Below are 21,888 nucleotides of genomic sequence, written 5' to 3'. Positions count from 1 at the left end.
GACAAAAATTTGAAAGCAGCCAGAAAAGAACATCACGTTACATATAGGAGAACAATGACAGAAATTATCACAAAATTTTCTCACAAACCTTTCCCAGAAACTATAGAGGCTAGAAGACAGTGGAACATCTTTAACATGTTACAAGAAGATAACTGTCATCCTAGAATTCTAAATTCAGTGAAGCTTGTTTCAAAAAGGAAGGTGAGATAAAGACATTTTTAGGTAATGAAAAACTAAGGGAACTGGTCTCCACCAGAACTGTACAAAAAGGTCTTCAAGTTGAAGGAAATGATATCAAGGGAAATCTTAGATTTTCAGGAATGAATGAAGAGTAGGAAATATAAATGGTAAATATATGGGTAAATGAAAACACTTCCTTCTTTTAATTTCTTTAGAATTCAAAGGATTTTTCACAGCAAAAAGTATGACATTTTCTTGTAGGATTTACATGTACTTAGATGTAATATATGTGACAACTATAACTTAGAAAGTGGTAAGATAGAAAGTAAATAGACCTATCTATGTATTACAATAATTCTACTTTTTATCATATTAGCACTGCATAAACTGTGAAAAGAATGTATAGAACAAACATGTTTTTGAAATGTACAGAAATATAATTTCAAATGAATAAGTGTCCTAAAATGGAAATTAAGATATTGAAATAACCCAAAAGAAGGTAAGATGAGGGTGGGGCAAATGAGAGGGATTCAAAATATATAAAAAATAAAATGGCTACCTAAATTCAACCATATCAGTAATTATATTAAATGTTAATTGAGCTGAACACTGCAATTAAAGGGCACAGGTTATCAGAATGGATTTTTTAAAATGAAGACCCAACCAAATTCTATCTACAAGAGAAATATCTTAAATATAAATTTAAAAGTTGAAAGTAAATGGACAGAAAAAGACACACCATGTGAAGAGTCACCATAATAAGGCTACAGTGGTTGTGATAATAGCAGATAAAATAGATCTCAAGAGTATTAGAAAAAATAATGAAGAATATTTTATAATAATAAAAGGATTAATTCATCAGAAAGGCATAGCAATTATAAATGTGTGTGTCCCTAATAACAGAATTTTAAAATAAGTGAATCAAAAATTGATAAGATTAAAGTGAGAAATAGATGATTCTACAATCAGAGCAGGAGAATTTAATACCCCTCTTTCAGCAAATTACTTAAAAACTAGAAAAAAAAAAACAAGTAGATACATAGAATAACTGAACATGTCATTCGTTTTTGCCTAATTTGTATTTATAGAACTTTATACCCAATAACTACACAATACATATTATTTTCAAATATACTTGATACATTCACCAATATAGAACATATGTTACGTCATAATGCAAGTTTCAATAAACTTCAAAGGATTGAAGTTATACAAAGTATGGTCTTTGACCACAAAAGACTAAATTATAAATCAATAACAATAATATAGCTAGAATATTACAAATGTTTGGAAACTGGACAACAGATATCTCAATAATCCATGGGTCAAATAAAAATCAAAGAATTAGAAAATATTTGAAACCAAATGATAATAAAAATACAACATAGAAATAAATTTGTGGGATGCAGTTAAGGCAGTAGAGGGAAATTTATGACTTTAAATGTTCATGTCAGGAAAAAGAAAAAAGAATAACTTGTAATTAATGACCTTGAGAAGCTAGTGAAAAAAAAGAACAAAGTAAATCCAAAGCAGACAGAAGAAAGTAAATAAAAAGCAAAAATCAATGAAATAGGAAATAATAAATAAAATAAAGCCAAAAGATGATTCTTTAATTTAAAAAAAATTCCTACATCTCTAGCTGAACTGAGTTGAAAATGGTGGTGGAAAGGGGAAGATGCAAATTACCAATATCAGGAATAAAAAGGAATATCAGGAATAAAAAACTATAAATATTACACATATTAAAAAGATAAGAAAAATTGACAAGTTAAATGTAATAAACATACTTTTTGAAAACTAGTAAAGCACAATCAAGAAGAAATAGATAACCTGATATCTACTAAAGAGATGAAATTACTTGTTTCAAAAAAAAAACCTTTCTATAAAAATTTTATTTAAAAGCCTTCAGGACAAGATATCCCTGCTGGTGAATTCTACCAAATATAAGAGGAACAGAAAAATAACAATTCTACACAAACTCCTCCAGAAAACAGGAAAAAAGAGTAGCATCATTATCCTGATACTAAAATTACATAAGATATTACAATTTTAAAAACCTACAGATTCATATCCTTCATAAACACAGGTACAAAAACTTTTAGCAAGTTAAACCTAGCAATCTATCAAAGGAATAGTTAATATATCATGACTAAGTGGTATTTATTCCAGTAATGCAAGGTTGGTTTAACATTTAAAAAAAAAAAAACCAATGCTAGTCACCATATTAACAAAATAAAGAAGAAAAAAATCCCAAGGGGGGCTGGCCGAGATGGTCCACAGAAGCAGCTAGTGTGCACTGCTCTCATGGAGGGAAATAGAAGGGGCAAGTAAACATAGCACCTTCAACTGAAATACTCAGTTACACACATTGAGATTAATTAAAAAAAAAAAAAAAAAAAAAAAACACCTTGACCGACAGAAAACAGAACAGAAAAAAGCAAGGCAGGACTGCTTACGCAGGAGCAACAAAGAACAAGGAGCCAGGGGAGTCTCCCCTGCCCAGGGAAGTGGTGAGTAAGTGAGTGACCCTGGGGACCAACACTACTCCCATAAATCTTTGCAAACCTCAGGTCAGGAGACTCCCTTGTGAACCCACTCCACCAGGGCCCACAGTCTGACATGCAGAGCTACATGGAGTCTCAGCAGAGCAGACCCTCAGGCATAAGTAGAGCCCTGTGAGCTTTAGATGCCCAGGCTTTCCAGCAAAGCAAGAGGTTAGGCCCCTGTACAGACCCCTAGGAAAAAGGCTGAATCCAGGGGGTTGAGCAGCAACAGTCTGCAGGCCCTGTTTCCACAACACCTCACAAGATAAGATCCACTGGCTTGGAACTCCAGCCAGCCATGGGTAGCAGTGTTACACATCCCTGAGATAGAGCTCCTAGAGGGAGAGGTGGGCCACCATCTTTGCTGTTTCACAGCCTTAGCCATTGATGCCTTCAGGCTCTGGGGAATCCGAGGCAACCAAGGGACTGGATTGATCGCCCCGCACAGTGTAGCAGCTCTATGAAGAGTCAGCGAGACTGCTTTTTCACATGGGTCCCAGATTCCATTTCTCTTCACTGGATGGAATCTCCCAACTGAGGTCTACAACCACCCTCACCAGTGTTTTCCAGATGGCAGCAATTCCAAACCTCTCTGGGACAGAGCCCTCAGAGGGAGGGGTAAGCCATCATCTTTGTTGACTTGCAGTCTCAGCCATTGTCACCTTCAGGCTTTAGAGAGTCTGAGGTGACTAGGGGCTGGAGCAGACCCCCAACACAGCACAGTTGCTCTATCAAAATGTGCTTTTATACAGTTTCCTGACCCCATTTTTCCTCACTGGGCAGGACCTCCCAACCCAGGCCCCCAGCACCCTACCCCACCAGCATGTCTGAGCCAGCAATAGATCCATACCCGGAGCTCCCAAAAGAAGGGGCAGGTCACCATCTTTGCTGTTTTGTAGTCTTTACTGTTGATATCTTCAGGTACTGCAGCAGCCCTATGGAAAAGTTTCCAGACTGTTTGTTACGTGGGTTTCCAATCCTATATCTCCTCACTGGGCAGGTTCTCCTGGTGTGGGTCTCTAGCCACCCAAACTGGAACAATCAATCCAGTAGCAACTCTGCAACCCCTTAGAAGAGAGCTCCCAGTAGGAGGCATAGGTTGCCATCTTGGCTGTATCACAGCCCTGGTCCTTGCTTTTTCCATATCTGGAGAGTCTGTGGGACCAGGGACTGGTCCAGATGCCCAGCACAGAGCACCTACCTCATGCAAAAGTGAGGTCTTGGTTCTCACTTCTCCTCACAGAGTAAGGCCGCCCAACCTGGGACTCCAGCACCCTGCCTCTGTCCTGACCACTTCAATCAGAGGCAGCCCAGCAGTTAAAGGGACAGCCACACACAGAGATGAGAAAGAACCAATGCGAGAACTCTAGCAACTCAAATGGCCAGAGTGTCTTATGTCCTCCATATGGCCGCACTAGTTCTCCAACAAGGGCTCTTAACCAGGTGGAATTCACTTGCATTACAGAAGTAAAATTTAGAATATGGATAGGAATGAAGATCACTGAGATTCAGGAGAATAGGAAAACCCAATCCAAGGTAACTAAGAATCACAACAAAACAATACAGGAACCGAAAGATGAAACAGACAGTATTTTTTAAAAAAACAAACTGATCTGACAGAGCTGGAAGACACACTACGTTAATTTCACAATGCTATTGCAAGTATTAACAGCAGAATAGACCAAGCTGGGGAAAGAATCTCAGAACTGGAAGACTGCCTCTCTGCATTAAGACAGTCAGAAAAAAATAAAGAAAAAATAAACATGAATGAACAACACCTCTAAGAAATATGAAATTATGTAAAAAGGCCAAATATATGAATCATTGGCATCACTTAAACGAACAGAGAGAAAGCAAACAATTTGGAAAACATATTTCAGGATATAGTGCATGGAAACTTCCCTAACCTTGCTAGAGAGGCCAACAGTCAAATTCAGGAGATACAGAGAACCCCTGCCAGATCCTACACAAGAGGATCAGCCCCAAAAAACATAATCAACAGATTTTCTAAGGTTGAAACGAAAGAAAGAATGTTAAAGACAGCTAGAGAGAAAGGGTAGGTCACCTGCAAAGGGAACCCCATCAGGCTAACAACAGACCACTCAGCAGAAACTCTACAAGCCAGAGGATATTGAGGTTCTATACACAACATTTTTAAAAAACAAAATCTTCAACCAAGAATTTTACATCCAGCCCAACTAAGCCTCCTCAGTGAAAGAGAAATAAGACTCTTTTCAGATAATCAAATGTGGAGGGAGTTTGTTACCACCAGACCCACCTTACAAGAGATCTTGAAAGGGGCACTAAATATGGAAAGGAAAGACCATTACTAGCCAATACAGAAACACACTTATGCACATAGACCAATGACACTGTAAAACAACCACGCAAACAAGCAGGCATAATAACCAGCTAACAACACGATGACAGGATAAAATTGACACATATTAATACTAACCTTGAATGTAAGTAGGCTAAATAGCCCCATTTAAAAGGCACGGAGTGGCAAGCTAGATAAAAAAGCAAGACCCAATGGTATACTGTCTTCAAGAGACCCATCTCACATGCAATGACACCCACAGGCTCAAAATAAAGAGATAAAGGAAAAATCTACCAAACAAATGAAAATTAGAAAAAAGAAGCAGGGTTGCCATCCTAATTTCTGACAAAACACACTTTAAACCAACAACGATCAAAAAAGAGAAATAAGGGCATTACATAATGGTAAAGGGTTCAACTCAACAAGATCTGACTATCTTAAATATATATGCACCCAACACAAGAACACCCAGATTCATTAAGCAAGTTCTTAGAGATGTACAAAGACACTTAGAATCCCACACAATAATAGTGGGAAACTTCAACACTCCACTAACAGTATTAGACAGATCATTGAGGCAGAAAATTCACAATGACATTCAGGACTTAAACTCAACATTGAACCAAATGGATGTGATAGATCTCTACAGAACTCTCCAGCCAGAAACAACAGAAAATACATTCTTCTCATTGCCACATGTCACATACTCTAAAATCAACCACGTAATCAAAATCGAGGGAAAAAAGTCACTCAAAACCGTGGAATTACATGGAAATTAAACAACCTGCTCTTAAATGACTTTTGGGTAAATAATGAAATTAAGGCAGAAATCAAGAAGTTCACTGAAACTAAAGAGAACAAGGATACAACATACCAGAATCTCTGGGAAGCAGCTAAGGCAGTGTTAAGAGGGAAATTTATAGCACTAAACACCCACATCAAAAAGTTAGAAAGAACTCAAATTAACAACTAATATCAAAACTAAAAGAACTAGAGAAGCAAGAGGAAACCAACCCCAAAGCTAGCAGAAGATAAATAACCAAAATCAGAGTTGAACAAAAGGATATCAAACAAAAAAAAATTTTAGAGATTAATAAATCTGGGATATGGCTTTTGAAAAAAATCAATAAGACAGGCCACTAGCTAGACTAATAAAGCAGAAAAGAGAAAAGATCCAAATAAACACAATCAGACTTGAAAAGGGGGATGTTGTCACTAACCCCACAGAAACATGAATAATCATCACAGATTACTATGAACATCTCTATGCACACAAGCACAAAAACTAGAAGAGTTGGATAAATTCCAGGACACATGCAAGACTGAACCAGGAATAAACTGAATTCCTGAACAGACAATAATGAGCTCCAAAACTGAATCAGTAATAAATAGCCTACCAACCAAAACCAAAACAAAACAAAATAAACTCAACCCAGGGCCAGATGAATTCACAGACGAATTCTACCAGATGTACAAAGAAGAGATGGTACCATTCCTACTAAAACTATTCCAAAAAATTGAGGAGGGACTCCTCCACAACTCATTCTATGAGGCCAGCATCATCCTAATATCAAAACCTGACAGAGATATAACAAAAAAATAAAACTTCAGGCCAATATCCTTAACGATGTTTGATGCAAAAATCCTTAACAAAATACTGCAAACCAAATCCAGTAGCACATCAAAAATCATGATCTACCACGACCAAATAGGCTTTTTTCCCTGGAATGCAAGGTTGGTTCAACATATGTGAATCGATAAATGTGATTCATTACATAAACAGAACTTAAGACAAAAACCATGTGGTTACCTCAATAGATACAGAAAAGGCTTTCAATAAAATTCAACATCCATTCATGCTAAAAACCCTCAATAAATTCGGTACTGAAGTAACATACTTCAAAATAATAAGAGCCATCTATGACAAACCCACAGCCAACATCACACCAAATGGGCAGAAGCTGGAAGCATTCCCCTTGAAAACTGGCACAAAATGGCCAGGTGCGGTGGCTTACACCTGTAATCCCAGCACTCTGGGAGGCCGAGGCAGGCAGGTCACGAGGTAAGGAGATCAAGACCATCCTGGCCAACATGGTGAAACCCCATCTCTACCAAAATATAAAAAATCAGCCAGGTGTGGTGGCATGCGCCTGTAGTCCCAGCTCATCTGGAGGCTGAGGCAGGGAAATCACTTGAACCCAGGAGGCAGAGGTTGCAGTGAGCCGAGATCACGCCACTGCACTGCAGCCTGGTGACAGAGTGAGACTCCGTCTCAGGAAAAAAAAAAAAAAGAAAACTGGCACAAGATAAGGATGCCCCCTCTCACCACTCCTATTCAACTTAGTATTGGAAGTTCTGGCCAGAGCAATCAGGGAAGAGAAATAAAGGGCATCCAAATAAGAAGAGTAGAAGACAAACTTATTCCTGTTTGCAGATGATATGATCATGATTCTGTATCTAGAAAACCTCATAGTCTTGGCCCAAAAGCTTTTTTAGCTGATAAACAACTTCAGCAAAGTTTCAGGATACAAAATCAACATACAAAAATCACTAGCATTCCTACACACTCAACAACAGCGAAGACAAAAACCAAATCAGAAACACAAATCCCATTCACAATTACAACAAAAAGAATAAAATACCTAAGAATACAGCTAACCAGAGAGATGAAAGATCTCTACAATGAGAATTACAAAACATTGCTCAAGAAAATCAGAGATGACACAAATGGAAAAACATTCCATGTTCATGGATATGCAGAATCAATATAACCAAATATATTTAAAATGGCCATACTGCCCAAATAAATTTACAGATTTGATGCTGTTTCTATCAAATTATCAATGAAATTATTCACAGAACTAGAAAAAACTATTTTAAAATTCATGTGGAACCAAAAAAGAGCCCAAATGGCCAAGGCAATCCTAAGCAAAAAGAACAAAGTTGCAGGCATCTTGTTGCCCAATGTCATACTGTTTTTGTACCAGTACTATGCTGTTTTAGTTATAGGCCAATAAAACAGAATAGAGAGCCAGGAAATAAGGCCACACATCTATAACCATCTGATTTTTTTCACAAAAACAAACAATCGGGAAAAGACACCCTACTTAATAAATGATGCTGGGATAACTGGCTAACCATATGCAGAAAACTGAAAATGGACCCCTTCCTTACACCATATAGAAGAACCAACTCAAGATGGACTAAAGACGTAAATGTAAAACTGAAAACTATAAAAAAACCTAGAAGGCAACTTAGGCAATGACATTCTGGACATAGGAACTGGCAAATATTTCATGATGAAATCGCCAAAAGCAATTGCAACAAAAGCAAAAATTAATAAATGGGATCTAATTAAATTTTAGAGCTTCTGAACAGCAAAAGAAACTGTCAAAAGAGTAAACAGACAACCTACAAAATGGGAGAAAATTTTTGCAAAGTATGTACCTGACCAAGGTATAATAACTAGCATCTATAAAAAATTTAAACAAATTTACAAGAAAAAACAACCCCATTAAAATGTGGGCAAAGGACATGAAAAGACAGTTTTCAAAAGAAGACATACATGCAGCCAACAAGCATATTTTTAAAAGCTCATTATCACTGATCATTAGAGAAATGCAAATCAAAACCACAGTGAGATATCATCTCACACTAGTCAGAATGACTATTACTAAAAAGTCAAAAAATAATAGATGCTGGCAAGGTTGTGGAGAAAAGGAACACTTACATGCTGTTGGTGGGAATGTAAATTGTTCAACCATTGTGGAAAGCAGTGTGGCAATTCCTCAAAGAGCTAAAAACAAAACTACCATTTGTCCCAGCAATCCTATTACTGGGTATATACCCAAAGGAATATAAATCATTTTACTCTAAAGACACGTGTACACATATGTTCATTTCAGCACTATTCACAAGAGCAAAGACATGAAACCAACCTAAATGTGGTAGATTGGATAAAGAAAATGTAGTACATATAAACTATGGAATACTACACAGCCATAAAAAGAATAATGATTAGAGGGGAATAAATAAAACTGTCTCTATTTGCAAATAACATGACTACTTATGTAAAAAACCCTCAGGATGATACCAAAAAACTACTAGAACTAACGAGGGAATTTATCAAGATCTCAGATTATAGAATTAAATTTTTAAAAATCAAGATAAAATCAACTTTAATTGAATTTTTACATATTGCCAACATACGATTGGAACACAAATTTTCAAAATTGCATTTATAATAGCACCAAATAAATATAATATCTTTAGGAATAATTTTAACAAGTGAGACAAGACTCCTATAACAAAAAGAACAAAATTTTGCTGAGATAAATTAGCAAAGATCTAAATAAATGGAGAGGTATACCATGTTCATGGATTAGAAGACAATATAATTAAGATGTCTCTTTCCAAATGTATCTATGGTTTTAACATAATGCCAAAAAACTTCAGCACAACTTTTTTGTAGAAAATTACAAGTTAATTATACATTTTATATGGAAATCAAAATGACTTAGAAAATCAAAAGCATTTTTGAAATAGAAGAAAAAATTTGTATACTTACACTGCCTGATTTCGAGTCTTACTCTTAAGACCCAGTAATCAAAACAATGTAGTAGTGCCAAAAAGATAGACATATAGATCAATTTGTATAGAATATAGAACCAAGGAATAAATTCATATATATTTGATTAGTTTTCAATAAAGGTGCTGAGGTAATTTTAAAAAGAAAGGAAAGTTTTCTCCCCAAATTGTGCTGGAACAAGTAGATACCCTTAGGTGAAAAAATTAACATTGACCCTTACCTTATATCATAAACCAAAATTAATCAAAATTGTCCATAGGCCTAAATGTGATGGAACAAAAGAGAAGCAAAGAAGAAAATCCTTGCAACCTCAGGGTAGGTAATAATTTATTAGATAGGACACAAAACCACAAACCATTCAAATAAATTGGCAAATTAGATCTCATCAAAACCTGAAACTTTTGTTTATCTAGACACCTTGAAAAAAATGAAGAGATAAGCCATATAGTGGGATAAAATATTTGTAATCTGACAAAGAGCTAGTATTCAGAATACATAAAGAATTCTTACAACTCAATGAGAAAACTGACAGAATTGTGAACAAAAGACTTGAACAGACACTTCACATAACACAGATGCTCCTCGACTTAAAATAAGCTTACAGCCTACTAAAATATTATTTCAATTGTGCATGAGAGTTCTTTCATGATTTGACTGTCTGCTTGTGTATTGTTGGTGTATAGGAATACTTGTGATTTTTACACATTGATTTTGTATCCTGAGACTTTGCTGAAGTTGCTTATCAGCTCAAGAAGCTTTTAAGCTGAGACAATGGCGTTTTCTAGCTATAAGGTCATGTTATCTGCAAACAAAGACAATTTGACTTTCTCTCTTCCTATTTGAATATGCTTATTTTGCTCTCTTGCCTGCTTGCCATGGCCTGAACTTCCAATACTATGTTGAATAGGAGTGGTGAGAGTGGGTATCCTTGTCTTGTGCAAGTTTTCAAGGGGAATGCTTCTAGCTTTTGCCCATCCAGTATGATATTGGCCATTAAAGGAAGAAACCTAATGTGCTTATTCCAACAGATAGCTGTCTCAGTTCAGGCTGAGAGATACCTCTCCTTTTTTACTCTACCTTTGATACTTCAACAATAACCAAAGTGGATAAAAAATATAAATTATTCTTGTGGGAAAGCTTTCTCCTACTCTGCCCACCATGCTTAGTATTTCAAAAGGCAAAAGAAGGTTTTGAAAAGTAATCACCAGCAGAGCCAGGGACCAAAGAACTCTACTCACTTTGTTTTTTGGCAAATGCCAAGCTCTGCTATATATATCTTTGTTAAAAGGACTATACTCATTTGAAAGATGTAAAAATCAAGCTTGAGAATTTAGAAGTTTCTGAAACAGAAGGAAAAATAGCACAGCACTCAGGATACAAAGAAGAATATAATGGACCCTACTGTATTGACTGTCCATTCTTTGTTCACGTTTTCGCTGTCTTTATAGGCCTTGGTGGGAGACAGAGGACACCTTCTACTACTGTTGCTGAAAAGATCAGAAACTTGCTTTACTAGACTTACTTGCAGTTAGACCACGGACATGTAATCTAGGTTCAGCCAGTCATGTGCATGCTTCCTGAACTACGAACCAGTGTCTAGTGATGCAAAAAGCAGAACAGTGGAGAATCCATTTGGATGGCAGAAGGGCAACCATGGCAGCAACATAGTTTCTGGAAGAAATGACAGAGGTGGAAGCTGTGGCACTGGGTGCTTGGCAAAAATAGCGGATAATGCTCACCTGACCAGTTCTGTGGTGTGATTTTACAGGATTCCAGCCATGTCACCTCTAGGTTCAGTTATCCAGTGCATGCCCTCTATTCAACAATCCAGAGACTACCCAACATCAATACTCTCAACTTAAATTAGCCAAAGTCAGTTTCTTCCACATTAAACTAAGAACCCAGACTGATTCAAACAGCTGTCTTCTGAAAATTATTTATACAGAAGACTAAAGAAATGTAGAAATCATAAATTTTAGTTTTTAATTAGGTTCAAAAGAACACAGATACCATTAAGCAAATAAAAATTGAGAGTATCAGGTGTTAGATGCAACTTTAAAAATAGGTGAACGAAATACAGAGACATAAAGATAAGCTTGCTGAGATGAGAAGGAAACTAGAAATGAAATAACACAATTAAAATCTACATTAGAAGCAGAAAATATAATCATAGACACTGTAGAAAATCAAATTAATTGCCTAAAAACAAATCTGGAAAATCCTTCAAAAATGCAAACGGCAGGGAAGAGAAGAAAATAAAATGAGAGAAGATGGATAGATGTAGAGGTGAGAAAAGAAATCAAATCTGCAGATAGTTGATATTCCTAAAAATGAGACCAAAATAAATGGAACAAAATTGAAATAGAGCAAAAATCAAAGATAAAGGTGGGGGGAAAAAACCTTCCAGCATTAAAGAAAAATTTATGTCTACTAAATAAAAAGATTTAAAAGTACCAGTCAACACTGATTAAAAAGAGGGCAACAGCCAGAAAGAACAATTGCCAAACATAAATATAAATTATTTTAAAAGATAAAAACATAGAGTCTTCTCAGATTTCTCCTTAAAACTAAACACCAAAAAAAAAAAAAAAAAAAAAATATAGAGCAAATTCTTCACAGTTTTTTAAAGGAAAAACATGGTAACTGTGATGGTCAATTTTATGTGTCAAGTTAACTGAGCTAAGGGATGCCCAGATATCTGGTAAAACAAGATTTCTGGGTGTATTTGTGGAGGTGTTCCCAGAAGAGATTCACATTTAAATCAGTAGACTGAGTAAAGAAGATCCACCCTCACCAATGTGGACGGTCATCATCCAACCCATTGAGGGCCTCAGTAGAACAAAAAGGCTAAAGAAGAGTGAGTTTTCCCTCTTCTTGAACTGGGACATTCATCTTCTCTGGCCCTTGGACATCAGAGTTTCTGGTTCTCAGGCCTTTGAACTCAAACTGAATTACACCACTAGCTCTCCCGGTTCTCAGCTTATAGACGGCAGATGGTGAAACTTCTTGGCATTCATAATCACCTGAGCCAATTCCCATAATAAATATATCAATATAATAAATAAATGTGTATATAAATATGTTTATATACATAAATAATGACTAAATAATGACAGAGTGATTAAAAGTGACTCAATCAGAAAAACTAGGAAGATATTCTCTGACAAAAACAGGACTAATAGAGATTATGACCCAGATACAACTCAGAAAAAGTAAAAAAGTACTTGAAGATAGATCCTAACTCATCAAGAGTTAACTCAAAACAAAAAAGTCAAAAATGAGACTTCCATAGTATTAAAAAAACTGGACATTATGTGAAATCAGTAAACATAGAACTCAGGGTAACCAAGTATTATAAATGTGGCTAGAAAATAGAATACTATCTTAAAAGAAAATAAATACAAAAGTGAAAAAGATAATTTAATAATAGCTCTGTGTCGATAGACAGTGTTATCAGAGTCCGGAAATGGGTAGGGGAAAAGATAAGAGTAGCAAAAACATGTTTAGTTCATTACTATATGTTGGAAAAATTAAAATTGTTACGTTGATTTGTAGAGTAATATAGATAGAAGTAGCATTACTAAAAACAAAGAAATCAATGTTCATAGAGCAAAAAATTGGAATTCAAAAAAAGTTTTAAAAAAAATAAAAATAAATGACAGACATGTCATTATCAAAATATACCTAATTTAGACTTCCATATTATAATTTAGACTTCTCTTACCTAGTGTTAAGAAGACTCTCAAGGATGTCAGTTAAGAAGATTCTCAACACTAGGTGAAATTCTTAACACCAGGTAAGATAAGTCTAAATTATAATATGTTAAGAAAATTCTTAACGTTAGGTAAGAGATCAAATTTATATTCTCAGCAACAATGCTTTGGAGAGATTAACAAAAGTGTTGGTCAAAAAAGAGAAAAACAAAAGAGAAGAGCAGAGATGACTATTAATATCAAAAAAATGAGAATTTAAGGCAAAAAATGTAATGTAAGAGAAAATGCCAATATATACTGATAATGGTCACAACACATATTGAAGGTAGAACAATCATGATTATATAAGTGGTGAATAATATCAAAATATCTAAAAACAAAACTTGTAAATATACATGAGAAAGATATTTAATGTTGTAAAATTTTTACAGTAATTAATAAAAGAACTGAAAAGATTCATTTAACTATTAGAAATTGGGAAAGGGAAAACAAATAATGTAAGGATGTTAATTCTCACTGTCCATAGTGCAGAGTCAATTAATATTGCCTACAATTGATAAATCAAGTAATGGCAGCATAAACACGTTATAAGGAGGTGTGAAAACAATCCCCAAAGAAAGTAAAAACACAAAGGCAAGAGACAGAGTAAGAATAAGAAAAGGTTGACAGGTTAACTCTTGCTTTTCAGACAAACTCATTTGTGCTATTTAATTTTTTCTAGATGTATAAATTTTCTTGAAAGATTTTTGTTTTTTTCTTTTTTTCTTTTTGAGACAGAGTCTCGCTTTGTCATCCAGGCTGGAGTACGATGGCACTATCTCGGCTCACTGCAGCCTCTGCCTCGCAGGTTCAAGCTATTCTTGTGCCTCAGCTTTCTGGGTAGCTGGGACTACAGGCGCTTGCCATCACGCCTGGCTAATTTTTGTATATTTAGTAGAGACAGGGTTTCTCCATGTTGGCCAGGCTCCTGACCTCAAGTGATCCGCCCACCTCAGCCTCCCAAAGTGCTGGGATTACAGGCCTAAGCTACAGTGCCTGGCCTTGAAAGTTTTTTTAATTGACACATCATAATTGTATACATGGGGTACATAGTGATGCTTTGATACACACAATGTATAGTGATCAGATCAGGGTAATTATCATATCCATCATCTCAAACATTTATCATTTTTTTATGTTGGGAACATAAAGTTTAATCATGGAAAACCATATGAATCCCCCAAATCATCAATTGTACGAGTCACATTTTTTGACTACGGCATAATGAAATTTAAAATTAAAAGAATGTTTATGCAAATAAAGAAAAACAACTGTTTTGAAATCTTAAAAATTATGTTGTAAATAATCATTAATGGCAAATCCAAATTACAGTGTAATTAGAAAATAGGAATAGTGGACATATTACATTACAAATTTATGCAGTGCAGCCAAATTTATCATTGGAGCCAGATTCACAGCCTTAAAAATGATATCAAGAAAGACCGAAAATAAAACAACTAATCAGTAGCAAAAGAAGTTAGAAATGGAGAACAGCAAAGCAAATCTCATAGAAGGAAAAAAAGAAAAATACGAATGGAGTATTTCTATTTTGAAAACAAATAGTGATATTACATATGTGCAACTATTGTGTATCAATTTTTAAGTGAAAAAAAGTAAATATAAAAGGTAACTTGCACCACCAGATATCAAGATGTACTACACAAGTATAATGATTAAAACCATAGAATAGACATACTAATAAATAAAAGTGAGTAGATATACTACGTTGAAATTCACATAAGCATTGAATATTTAATTACATTTCAATTCAAATAAGTGAAAATAGAGTTAAATATTTAATGATTTATTTGGGGAAGATTTTATATAGAAATAAGAAGGAAAACCTTACAAATTAACAAATGTAATATGTTCCTCGATGGAACATTAATTGTAATGTTGGAAACATAAAAACTCTATTCAATATAGTATAAGATGTTAATAAAATTCCAATCACTTAGTTGGACTTTTATTGGTTTGTCAAAATAACTTAGGAGTTTATCTGAAAGAAAATATTGGTAGTAATAACTGAACGTTTTGGGGGAGAAAAGGTAAGGAGGTAGCAACTACCATATCAATAATAAAATATTCCATAGAGATACAGTAATCAAAACAGTATGGTAATGTTTTTAAAACCAGAGAAGTATGATAGAAATTACAGAAATAAACCTCTAGTATGTAAAAGAATTTAGGAAATGATAATAACTTCACAAGTAAATAGAAGGAAAAAGGATTATTCAAGAAATTGACCAGATTTAGAAAAAATTTCTGTCTGAATCTTTACATCACACTTATCCAGAAATAAAACTCAGATGAATAAAAGAGCTAAATGTAAAAAATGAACTCAGGAAATATTTGAAAGAAAAATATATTAGAAAACATGTTTGGGGATTGAAGAAAAATGTTATGCTTTTCTTGTAAAAGCAATGGAGGAAGTCTCAAAGAAAAGTGGGATAAAGCGGCCCTCATGAAAATTAAAATCTTGCATGTATATATTTTTAAAACAAAAGTAGACCAGGCACAGTGGCTCTCACCTGTAATCCCAGCACTTTGGGAGGCTGAGGCAGGCGGATCAATTGATCCCAGGAATTTGAGACCAGCCTGGGCAACATGGTGTAATAAAACTCTGTCTCTACTGGTGAGGTGAGGTCAAGGCTGCAGTGAGCCATGATCATGCTACTGCACTCCAGCCTGGGCAACAGAGTGAGACCCTGTCTCAAAAAAATAAAAGGCAAATAAAAAACTAGGGAAAAGATTAGCACCACTAATAAATAAATAACAGCCCTTACAAATCAGTGTAAAAAAAATCACGCAACAGAAACACAGACAAAAGGCACACACAATTGACAAAAGACTAAGTCATTAACAAAAATATTAATACATATACATTATCACAAGGAGTCAAATAAATATAAGTAAAGCATCTATTCTTTTTTTTTCTTTTTTTTTTTGAGATGGAGTCTCGTTCTGTCACCCAGACTGGAGTGCAGTGGCATGATCTCAGCTCACTGCAACCTCTGCCTCCCAGGTTCATACAATTCTCCTGCCTCAGCCTCCCAAGTAGCTGGGATTACAGGCACACATCACCATGCCTGACTAATTTTTTTTGTATTTTTAGTAGAGACGGGGTTTCACTATGTTGGCCAGACTGGTCTCGAACTCCTGACCTTGTGATCCGCCTGCCTCGGACTCCCAAAGTGCTGGGATTACAGGCATGAGCCACTGCGCCCAGCCAACTAAGGCATCTTTTTTACCATCACTTTGGGTTTGTTATTTCTTTCCTAGCACTATTGCAATATACAATTACTTGTTTGTTTATTGTCTGTCTATGCCAATTAAACAGTAAACTCCTTGAGGGTAGGAGCATTGTCTCTCTTTTTCACAATTGTCCTTAACACTTAACATAATGCCTGGTACACAGGGGTGCTCAATAAATGTTTGTACCATAAGTAAATTAACAGACTTATTTTTTTCTCACTATTAAACATTTTTATAGCATTAACTGCCTGGCATTGTTGTACAAATATCAACATATTTCATTCTCAGAGAAACCCACTGAAGTATTTTATCATTAGTTTACAGACTCAAAAACCAAGGCACAGATTAATGAGATAACTAACCCAAGATCATAGAGCTGGTAAATAATAGAACCAGGGTTTAAACTGAGGCATTCTGATTCCAGTCTCTATGTTCTTAAGCACCATACTTTCAACCTAATATGTATTATATATGATTATCTTCTGCAATTTCATCTGTGATCTCTGGTTATTTCAAGAAAACCTTAGAGATCACAAATCATTATGTTAGGTATAGACTAGCAATATTAGCAAATTTCAGAAATGCAGTCATAGTTATCTGTTCACATCAGTGACTTCATTTATTATACTTTTGCTTGTGTGCATGCTTTATTTTTTAATAAACTTAGTTTAGAACACCTTTAAATTTACAGAAAAATTGTGAACATACGTCCCACACCCAGTTTCCCCTATTATAAGCATCTTCCATTCGTATGGTAAACTTCAGACAAATTATTAATCAATATTGATACACTATTATTTATTAACTCCATATTCAGATTTCCTTGATTTGACCTAACATTTCTGTTCCCAGATCCCACCCAGGAGACCATATTGCATGTAGTTGTCATGTCTCCTTAGGCTCCTCTTGGCTGTGACAGTTTTTCAGGTTTTCCTTGTTGTTGATGACTTTGACAGTTTTGAGGAGCACTAATCAGGTATTTTGTAGAATGTCTCCCTCTTGGATTTGCCTGATGCATGATTATACTGGGTTTATGGGGTTTGGGGAATAGATTTATTTGTAATGATACAACTCAAGACTGTCCATGGTGCATTAAGATGAGCATTCTCATATATGGTGAGAGTAAAAATTGCTAAACCTTTCCTAGAAATAATTTTAGTAATAAGACTATCCTTAACGAAACCAAGTGATTCCACTTCTAAGCTCCTAAAAAAGTTTTCAGAGATAAGGGCAAGGATTGAGCTATCACTCTCTAAATCACACATAAGAGGAAATAGATGAATACAGCTATATAAGACACATGACTAGGAAAAATGTCTAGAGGGAGCTCTTTAAAAGGTTCACAATGTTCCTCGCTGGATGGTATAGTTATGAATGATTTTTACCTTTGTTCTTTTCTGTATTAAAAAATTTTTTTACAATGCACATATATTACATCTATCAGAGAAAACAATGTGACTTTTTTTAAGAAAGTCACATAAATACATATTTTAGCTCTAACTATTGTTTTCAGGCCAAGGCTCATGATGGTGCCAAGGAAATCTGAAGCTATCTCCTGCATTCAAGATTCTCGAACTCTCTGCCACAGTTTGGCCTAGTATCTGGACCTGTAGCCTCTTCAGGACACTCAGCTAGCAGAGTTGACATTAAGACTGTTGTTAGTCTATTCAATAATTGAATTCAGACTATTCAATAGTTGACGTTAAGACTGTTTTCTCCTTACACTTGTCATCTGACTTACAGAATACTTATATTTACATACAGGTTTTTCTCTTTTATTCTTTTTGTTTTCGTTTGTATGTGTGTTTTCTTTCTTCCTTATCTCAATAAAATCAAGCTCAAGATCCTCATCCTGACAATTTTATCACTATTTGGCTAACCAGTACTTCCTTCACCTCAGTTCCCACAACCTTCCTTATGGTTTTTGATGTTTATCTCGAGTTTTTTGAGGGCCAGGTCAGATCTAATTCATCTTTGTTTTCACCATTAGTTCTCAATAAGTCTTCGTTCAATAAGTTGAATAAATTTTAAAAAGTAATGCTCATCCATGGTTACTCTGAACGCACATCACCCACTATCCTGGTGCCATTCCCCTGCCTGGCCTACACTTTGGCCTTCTGTTCCCATGGGCATCATTGTCAATCCTTTGAGCGTTGGCGAATTCTGTGTTCCTTCTTGAATTCTCTCCTGTGAAGATCATTTGTCCTGGCCTCTGCTTCTTCTGATTTCCTAAGACTCTATTTGCATATTGTTATACACTATCTTATAGTGTCGCCTACTAATATCAAGTGTACCTGTGTCTCAGCCAGCATCCATTAGTGGGAAGTCTCCAGAATTTGATCTAAGAGAGACCTGGGATTACAAACCAACATTGCCACTACCATCTTGGAAAAGATAGTCAAGTTTTTATACTCTTTGAGCCTCTGGTTAGCATCTGTAAAATGGAAATAATAACTCAAAGAGGCTGTGCAAAGATTAACAGAAATAATACATATAAAAAAAGAAGGCAAGATAAAAACACTTTTATTCTTATTTTTACCATTATTAAGTCTTTTCCTCCCTGAAGATTTCATAGTTTGAGACCATGCCACTTCTCTGTATCTCCCAAAGCATCTCATCCAATATTTCTGACACAACTCAGTGTCACAGAAGTTAGACAACATGTATTATTACACCATATGACCTTGAGCAAGTCACTTGACCTCTCTGAGATTCCTTATGTGTTAAATAAGGGTTATATTATAATATCTTCCCTACTTATCTCATTGTTAGTGCCAATAAAAAGATGAGGCCGGGTGCAGTGGCTCACACCTGTAATCCCAGCACTTTGGGAGGCCAAGGTGGGGCAGATCACAAGGTCAGAAGATCGAGGCCACCCTGGCTAACACGGTGAAACTCTGTCTCTACTAAAAATACAAAAAATTAGCCAGGCATGGTGGCGGGCACCTGTAGTCCCAGCTACTCAGGAGGCTGAGGCAGAAGAATGGCATGAACCCGGGAGGCAGAGCTTGCAGTGAGCCGAGATTGCGTCATTGCACTCTAGCCTGGGTGACAGAGCGAGACTCTGTCTCAAAAAAAAAAAAAAGTATTGGGGGAACCCACCCCTAATATTTCAACGTACGTTCTTTCTATTTTCCATAAGTGTCAGCTGGCTGAGAAATAAAGAGAGACAGTATAAAGAGAGGAATTTTACATCTGGGCCGCCGGGAGTGACATCACATATCGGTAGGACTTTGATGCCTGCCTGAGTCTCAGGCCAGCAAGTTTTTATTAAGGGTTTCAAAAGGGGAGGGGGTGTAAGAACAGGGAGTAGGTACAAAGATCATATGCTTCAAAGGGCAAAAAGCAGAACTACTAATAAGGGTCTAACAACAATCACAAGGCAAAGGGCAAAAGCAGAACCACTGATGAGGGTCTATGTTCAGCAGTGCACATATTGTCTTGATAAACATCTTAAACAACAGAAAACAGGGTTCGAGAGCAGAGAACCAGTCTAACCACAGATTTACCAGGGCGGAGTTTTTCCCCACCCTAGTAAGCCTGAGGGTTCTGCAGGAGACCAGGGAGTATCTCAGTCCTTATCTCAACTGCACAAGACAGACATTCCCAGACTGGCCGTTTATAGACCTCCCCCTAGGAACGCATTCTTTTCCCAGGGTATTAATATTAATATTCCTTGCTAGGAAAAGAATTTAGTGATATCTTTCCTACTTGCACATCTGTTTATAGGCTCTCTGCAAGAAGAAAAATATGACTCTTTTTGCCAGACCCCGCAGGCAGTCAGACCTTATGGTTGTCTTCCCTCATTCCACAAAAATTCCTATTATTCTGTTCTTTTTCAAGGTGCACTGATTTCATATTGTTCAAACACATATGTTTTACAATCAATTTGTACAGTTAACACAGTTATCACAGTGGTCCGGAGGTGACGTACATCCTCAGCTTATGAAGATAACAGGATTAAGAGATTAAAGTAAAGACAGGCATAAGAAATTATAAAAGTATTATTTGGGAACTGATAAATGTCCATATTAATATGAAATCTTCATAATTTATGTTCCTCTGCTTTGGCTCCAGCCAGTCCCTCCATCTGGGGTCCCTGACTTCCCACAACAAAAAAGATGATGATGCACTAGATCTTTTGAACTTGTAAAGCACCTATAACCTTTAAAATGTGACTGTGAGCTTTAGTTATTATCAAATATACTCAGTATATACATATTGACTTGGAGTACCCTGATTCAGCCTCTTTTCAAATTTTGCTTAGTCCATTTTACCCCACAAGTTTCCCCATGAGGCTCAAAGAAAAGCTCCCTCCCTAAGCTACACTCATACCAACTCTGACCTGTCACACCAAACACTGAACTGAGATGCTAGACTCCTTTTCTCTTATGGATACCATTGTTCATACAACTGATCATGTTCTCCTCTGTACTTTGGCTATGAGGAGACCAGATGCACATGTGTAGCCCACCTCTAGCAACTATACAAGAAATTGTGTATTCTCATACTAACTATGCTCCTGGCTCCTAAGCCTTCTATTTTCTCTTTGACCTTGTCCTGCTACATGTATCTCTGCAAGCCCCCCCAAATTCCTTCTGAAATGAGAAAGGACAAAAATCTGCAATGAAAGCTCCATCTATTCACTGAAGACAATGCCCTATTTTCTATTGCAGGGTGCTATTATTCTATGGCAACTGTGACATCTATGTGGTCATTCATCAGCTCAATATCAATAGGAATGGGTGTGGTAGACTGTTCACAAAAATTGACACAACAGAGTGCTTTTCTGTATGAATTCTCCTTTGCAATGTATCTTTGCAGCTCCTCCCATCAAAAGATGAAAGCTATTTCCCAACTTGTTTAATCAGAGTGGGTTTTGTGACTTGTTTCAGCAAATAGAATGCAGTAAAAGTAATGTTAAGACAGTTTTGATACTCAAGAGAACTTGCACAGTTCTCCTCTCTCTCTTGAAATCCTGTCCAAACGTCAGGTAAACAATCCCGGGTTATCCTGCTTGACAACGAAAGACATATGACCCAGTTGCGCCCATTTCTCCAGCCAATGGCCCACTAGTCCCCAAAAGAAAGCCACCCAGGTGATTGGTAGTAGATGTAAGACTGAGGCAATCCAAGACCAGAAGAATTACCCGAGTCCAGCCTGAGCTGCTGATCCATAGAATCATAATCTAAATATATGTTTATTGCTTAAGCCATTAAATTTGGAAAGGTTTGTAAGCAGAAAAAGTTA

This window comes from Gorilla gorilla, chromosome 13 (genome assembly GCF_029281585.2).
Source record: "Gorilla gorilla gorilla isolate KB3781 chromosome 13, NHGRI_mGorGor1-v2.1_pri, whole genome shotgun sequence".
NCBI classification, from domain to species: Eukaryota; Metazoa; Chordata; class Mammalia; order Primates; family Hominidae; genus Gorilla; species Gorilla gorilla.
This window is presented reverse-complemented; position numbering follows the sequence as displayed.